Source organism: Bufo bufo, chromosome 9 (assembly GCF_905171765.1).
Source record: "Bufo bufo chromosome 9, aBufBuf1.1, whole genome shotgun sequence".
Classification (NCBI taxonomy): domain Eukaryota; kingdom Metazoa; phylum Chordata; class Amphibia; order Anura; family Bufonidae; genus Bufo; species Bufo bufo.
Genome location: NC_053397.1, coordinates 36,928,679 through 36,936,554, shown reverse-complemented (window position 1 = coordinate 36,936,554; position 7,876 = coordinate 36,928,679).

The following is a 7,876-nucleotide window of genomic DNA, read 5'->3' as shown; positions in this document are numbered from 1 at the left end:
TACCCCCCCTATAATGTGTGCCAGTACAAAAATATCCCCTTATTATGCATTTTTTAGTACAAAAAAGTGTCAGTGCAAAAAATGCTCCCTTATAATGTGTGCCAGTACAAAAAGGCCCCTTATAATGTGTGCCAGTATAGAAAATGCCCCAAATGTGTGCCAGTAGAAAAATAGATAGAACTGATTATGAACCCCCTAAGAGGAAACCCATCGGGAATATATATCTCCAAAGCAGTTGCCCGTAATAATCCCTCTATTGGGCTCCCATGCATAAACTTAAAACGTAACCTTTATTGTGAAAATAATAATAAAATAAAAAAAGTGTCCCACAAATAATTATAAAGCTCAAAAACAGTTACCAGCGAGCGAGAAACTGGGGATCCGTGAGGCAATCATAAAATTCTGTTAACAGCCAATAGGTCATATAACCCATTCTGATGCATCTACTTACACTTGCACGGTCACACTGTCACTCGCTATGCACACTTCAAACAATTATTGCGACCAGTGTTGATCGAGCATGCTCGACCGAAAACCAGTTCGGCTTGAGCATCTCAATGCTCAGCACATGGCGGTATTCGGCGGAATACCGCACGTGCTCGAGCGCAATATTCAAGTCTCCTCCCCGCACGTTTGTTGGCTGCTACGCAGCCAATAAACAAGCAGGTAAGTACTGCCCTTCACTGTAATGCCATAGCCATGTTGGTTACTGGCATTACAGTGATTGGCTGGCCGGAACGCGTCATCGAGTGCTGTATAGCACCCGATGACATGTGTTCGGCTCAGTGTTAGGCTACTTTCACACTTGCGTTCGGTACGGATCCGTCTGGTATCTGCACAGACGGATCCACACCTATAATGCAAACGATGGTATCCGTTCAGAACGGATCCGTCTGCATTCTATTTCAGAAAAAAGTCTAAGTCTAATTGTTAGTCAGACGGATCCGTCCTGACTTTACATTGAAGGTCAATGGGGGACGGATCCGATTGCAATTGCACCATATTGTGTCAACGTCAAACGGATCCGTCCCCATTGACTTAAATTGTAAGTCAGGACGGATCCGTTTGGCTCCGCACGGCCAGGCGGACACCAAAACGCTGCAAGCAGCGTTTTGGTGTCCGCCTCCAGAGCGGAATAGAGGCGGAACGGAGCCAAACTGATGCATTCTGAATGGATCCGCATCCATTCAGAATGCATTGGGGCTAAACTGATCCGTTCGGGGCCGCTTGTGAGAGCCTTAGCCTCACACACATCCCATGCCTAGCCCACGTCTTAAACTTAGTGGTTCAGCGGTTTCTCAAAACCTACCCCAATTTGCCTGAGCTACTGGTGAAGGTGTGCAGCGTGTGTGCCCATTTTCACAAGTCATCGACAGCTTCCGCTAGTCTGTCAACGATGCAGCACCGCTTACAATTGCCAGCTCAAGGACTGTTGTGCGACGTGAGCACGCGCTGGAACTTGATGTTCCACATGTTGGCCAGGCTGCAACATGGTCGTCACCTATCCAGTCAGCTTCCGCTATTAACAAGCAAGGAGTGGGCATGGATGTATGACCTCTGTGAGGTTTTAAGAAACTTTGAGGAATCAACACAGATGGTGAGCGGCGATAACGCTATTATCAGCGTCATCATCCCTTTTCTGTGTCTAATCAAACGCTCGATGCTCACAATTAAGGACGACGCTTTGCATGTGGAATAGGTGGAAATGGGGGAGGACATTACACTGGGTGATAGCCAGACCACCCTCAGTTCGTCTTCTAAGCGCAAATTGGATGATGATGATGAGAAGGAGCAGGAGACGGTTGCCTCCGCTACAGAGCGTAGTACCCATGGAAGTTTAATTCCATCTGTTCAGCGTGGATGGGCAGAAGAGGAGGAAGAGGAGATTGAGAGTTATCCTTCTGATGACGACAGCGAAGTTTTGCCTGTTGGGACTCTGGCACACATGACTTACTTTATGTTAGGCTGCCTTTCCCGTGACACACGCGTTTTTCGCATTTTGGACAACACCGATTACTGGTTGTTCACCCTTCTCGATCCCCGCTACAAAGAGAACTTCTCATCTCTCATTGCTGTGGTGGAGAGGACGAGCAAAATGGTGCAATACCAGAAGGTCCTTGTGTAAAAATTGCTCCAAAAATTTCCAGCTGACAATGCTGGCGGCAGAGTACGTAGTTCCTAGGCCAACTGAGGAGGGGAGGAGAACACACAGCAGTTCCAACAGAGGCACTCTCCAAGACCTGGGACAGTTTCATGACACCCCGCCAGCACCCTCACCCTGATGTGCAGCCTAGTGTCACAAGGAGGGAAAAGTTTTAAAAGATGGTGAAGGAGTACGTAGCAGACCGTGTCAGCGTCCTCAATGATCCCTCTGTGCCTTACAACTACTGGGTGTCCAAGCAGGACACTTGGCAGGAACTGGCGCTCTACGCCTTGGAGTTGCTGGCCTGCCCTGCCACCAGCGTTTTGTCAAAGCGAGTATTTAGTGCTGCTGGGGGCATAATAACTGATAAGCACATCTGCCTGTCAACTGAAAATGCTGACAGGTTAACTTTTATAAAAATGAACAAGACCTGGATTACCCCTAACTTCTATACTCCACCAGAGGACAGCGGCTGAACATAAAGGCACTTTAAATGTGTTTTTTATAATGTACTGAATATACTGTATTCTCATGCACCCCTTCCACCACAAAAAAGGGTATATGGTTCAATCTTCCTTTTCTCATCCTCCTCCTCCTCCTCTTCCATCATATCAACATGCTTATTAGTCTGCCCTCTCTCCTAATGTTGTAGAGGGTCAGCTCACCTGCAGGCCCTCACATGTAATGTTTTAGAGGGTCAACTCACCAGCAGGGCCTTACCTACAATCTTTTAGAGGGCCAGCTCACCTGGAGACCCTCGCATATAATGTTTTAGAGGGTCAGCTCACCAGTAGGCCTTCACCTACAATCTTTTAGAGGGCCAGCTCACCTGCAGGCCCTTGCATGTAATGTTTTAGAGGGTCAGCTCACCAGCAGGCCCTCACCTACAATCTTTTAGAGGGTCAACTCACCAGCAGGCCCTCGACCATAATATTTTACAGCGTCAGCTTACCAGCAGACCCTCAACTACAATCTTTTACAGGGTCAGCTCACCTGCAGGCCCTCGCATATAATGTTTTAGAGGGTCAGCTCACCAGCAGGCCCTCACCTACAATATTTTAGAGGATGTGAGGATTTGCTCTGTTAGGCAGGGTAAGCGGACGCAGAACAGAGGCAAAAGAAACAGTTTGTAAAACAAAACTTGTTTATTCACACAAGAGGAAAAACAAAGCAACATTTTTCAGTCTTAGTGTTCGTTCACACAAAGGAAAGTCCAAAGCACAAAACAGTCACCTTGTTAGCAGGTTTTTTTAGCGGTCCACAACAGGCTTTAGGGGGCCTGTTTCCCCGCATGCTGCTCTCAGCCCTCTAGCACGGCACCATGCCTCAGATCCCAAAACAGAGACCTTGATTCTGAGCCCAGCTGCCTATTTAAAGGACAGCCAGGTGCTGCCAAAACCCAGACCGGCACTTAAACTCCGGTCCGGTATTTGATCTCACCTGGCTGGAAATCAGCCCAGCAGCCCATGTTGGGAGGAAAATACCTGCCTTCCCAAACAAAACTCCTTTCTATGTCACAAAGGTCAGCTACATGGTTGAATCTTCCTTTTCTCATCCTCCTCCTCCTCTCCCATCATATCAACATGCTTATTCGTCGCATATAATGCCCTCGCATATATTGTTTTACAGGGTCAGCTCACCTGCAATCCCTCGCATATAATTTTTTAGAGGATCAGCTCACCAGCAGGCCCTCACCTACAATATTTTAGAGGGTCAGCTCACCTGCAGGCCCTCGCATATAATGTTTTAGAGGGTCAGCTCACCAGCAGGCCTTCAACCATAATGTTTTACAGGCTCAGCTTACTAGCAGGCCCTCACCTACAATCTTTTAGAGGGTCAGCTCACCAGCAGGCCCTCGACCATAATGTTTTACAGGGTCAGCTCACCAGCAGGCCCTCAACCATAATGCTTTACAGGATCAGCTTACCAGCAGGCCCTCGTCCATAATATTTTCAAGGGTTAGCTAAGTAACAGGCACTCGCCCATAATTTTTTCAATGGTCAGCTCAGCAGCAGGCACTCGCCCATAATTTTTTCGATGCTCAGATCTGCAGCAGACCCTCACCCCTAATGTTTTAGATGATCAGCTCAGCAGCAGTCCCCTGCCCGTAATGTTTTAGAGGATCACCAGCAGGCCATCAATCATAATTTTTCAAAGGTGTATGATGCCCTCCTTTATGTGTAATAAAGGGTATATCGGAGTGCCGGTTTCTTGTAATTTTTGGCAGCCCTTTCACTTAGTGCATAGGCTTTATGAGTGTAGAAGTCCCACTACCCGAACAATTGTAATTTTTGGCAGCACTTGCACTTTATATACAAGTAAATATACAGGAAAGAATGTTTCCTAACAATTTTTCCTCTAAAATTGATTTTATCTTCGGTTTTGTGCGTATTATTGTCAGTCTGTAAAAATGGCGTACTACTCGGACAACATCATTCCCAGCAGCGATCTAGGAGTCCAAGATGCATCCAGACATCCTCCCCATGCTGTTCCAAACCCTTTCGGTGGTGTTTCCATCAATTTCTGACCTTTTCTTATGAACCAGACACCCTCCCCTCTTCAGAGCAGGGGGTGTCTGGTTTAATGCTCGGGTTCTCCCATTGACTTCCACTGTGCTCGGGTGCTCAGTAGAGCACCTGAGCATCCTGAGGTGTTTGACCCGAACACCCAAGCACTTTGGTGCTCGATCATTACTAATTGCGACGCCCTGAAAGTTTTATAGTTACATGTGGGGCAATAATTTTTACACTATTTTCGCAATAAAGGTTAGGTATTAAGTTTATGCATGAGGGCCCAATAGAGGTAATATTACAGGCTTTTTAGCCCTTTGCTGTTTTCCGGTACGAAAATGCCTCCTTATGTGTGCCTGTACAAAAATGCCCCTTTATAACATGTGCCAGTACAAAACATGTCTCTTTTAGTCTCTACAGTAGAACTAAGGTTCCCATAGTGCCCGCTTATGTGTACCATGTAGGAAAGCGCATGGGTCCGTCATTGACGGAAGGTATGTGTCACCAAGATTCCTGGCCTCGGTGAGGTAAGAGCCGGTAATTTTAAGTGTCAGCGGCAGTTAGTGATGACTGACATTATTTATTAGTTAGTATGGCTGTAGAGCCGATCCGGGCCGGCTTTTACTGGGAGAAGCCAAAGTGCAGGGTGGGTGGCTTCTCCCCACGCTCCAGGCTGGGTTTTGGCTGGGATATAAAAACCCAGCCAGCAGTCTCAGCTGTGTGGATTATCTTCCACTTCACAGTGAAGCTGTGGAGACGCTGTGGTTTTGGGAGCTCTCTGCGCTGAGGTCTGAATGCCGTGTGTCAGGCGAGCAGGCCGCCTTACAGCCTGCAAGTGGACTTTCTGAGGCTGAGCATTCAGCCGGGTGTGAACTGACACCCAGGATACCAGGTGAATGTTGTTTTGTTTTTTCTGTGTGTGAACAAGCACCAAGCCTGAAAAGGGACTGTTTTGTTATGTTATGAGTGTGAATAAACACTGAAGATTGATTTAAAATCTGGTCCATTGCCTCTATATTGCGTCCACTAACCTGCCTACCAGAGCGAATCCCCACAACCAGTACAAAAAATACCACACTCCCTTGACATAGCACACCGTGCTGTCACAGCTCTCTCCTGGTGCTAGAAAAAGCCCTGATGAAGGAGTCTGGACATCTTTTATGATTCACAATTTAAATTTGCTTTCTCCCAGTGGAGTCTAAATATATGAATTGTGATATGCATTTATATGTGTATATAATATTATAAATATACCGTATATACACTGTCTGTCCCAAAAAAAAAGTCGCCACCAAAAAATAATAAAGATTCTCAATGGGGTTAAGGTCTGGACTCTGTGGTGGCCAATCCATGTGTGAAAATGATGTCTCATGCTCCCTGAACCACTCTTTCACAATTTGAGCCCGATGAATCCTGGCATTGTCATCTTGGAATATGCCCGTGCCATCAGGGAAGAACAAATCCATTGATGGAATAACCTGGTCATTCAGTATGTTCAGGTAGTCGCTGACCTCATTCTTGGAGCACATACTGTTGCTGAACCTAGACCTGACCAACTGCAGCAACCCCAGATCATAGCACTGCCCCCCACAGGCTTGTACAGTAGGCACTAGGCATTATGGGTGCATCACTTCATCTGCCTCTCTTCTTACCCTGATGCGCCCATCACTCTGGAACAGGGTAAATCTGGACTCATCGGACCACATGACCATCTTCCATTGCTCCAGAGTCCAATCTTTATGCTCCCTAGCAAATTGAAGCCTTTTTTTTCTGGTTTGCCTCACTGATTAGTGGTTTTCTTACGGCTACACAGCTGTTCAGTCCCAATCCCTTGAGTTCCCTTCGCATTGTGCGTGTGGAAATGCTCTTACTTTCACTATTAAACATAGCCCTGAGTTCTACTGTTGTTTTTTATTGATTTGATTTCACCAAATGTTTAAGTGATCGCCGATCACAATCATTCAGGATTTTTTTCCCGCCACATTTATTCCTCGAATACGATGGGTTCCCACTATCCTTCCAGTTTTTAATAATGCGTTGGACAGTTCTTAACCCAATTTTAGTAGTTTCTGCAATCTCCTTAGATGTTTTCTCTGCTTGATGCATGCCAATGATTTGACCCTTCTCAAACAGACTAACATCTTTTCCACGACCACGAGATGTGTCTTTCGACATGGTTGTTTAAGAAATGAGAAGCAACTCATTGCACCAGTTGGGGTTAAATAACTTATTGCAGCTGAAAGATAATCGCCCATGCAGTAATTATCCAATAGGAGGCTCATAACTATTTGCTTAGTTAAATCCAGGTGGCGACTTTGTTTTTGGACAGGCAGTGTATATATGTATATATATATATATATATATATATATCATATATAATAAAATTCCTGTGTGAGTGCACTGTGTCCGTGTGGGTGTCACTTTTGTTATACTGGGCATGGGCGGCACAGGGACCTATCGGCACACAGCGCTCCACACGCCACTGCACCGCCCACACCAGCGCATGGACCATGCAAACGGCGAACCTCATATCCGACGCTACACTCTAACCATGGTAGGTTCCCATGGAGATGGGAAGGCTTATCAGGGAGGAATGTAGCCTAATCTCAATGTAAGGGACTCTGGGAGGCCAGGAAGAGCCCTGAGGAGATTGTAACTATGAATGTCCCGCCTCTCAGAGCCGACAGTACAACTCTACACACAGAAGGTTCCCATGGTGATGGGGAACGCTTCCAGTGTGAAAGGGGAAAGGAAGCCTCTCAGAGTGACTGTGGGGGAAGGGGGGGGGGCACTGGATTTCTGTGTTGATGATAATTACCTTAGAGAATTGATGCATTTAGAATACATATAAATAAATTCCTGAATTAATTGCATATAGTGATAAATTTATTTCTGCAAGGTAACAGATAAGATAGGATCAACCTAATATGTATCAAATTCATATTCATAATAATATGATAAAAATGAGTTAAAATGAAAGGCAGTTAATCAGAAGTAATAATTTCATTGGTGACGATGACAATAGTGATGAGAGAAAAAAAAATTGTAATAATAAGAAAAAAATTTATTAAAAAAATGATATATAGAAAAAAGAAAAATATATAATAAAAAATATTATATATATATATATATATATATATATAAAAAATAAAGTAAATATCAGCATGAGAAAGATCGCATTGAGACGGTTGAAACGTTGCACAGAGGGGAATAAAGGATCCAC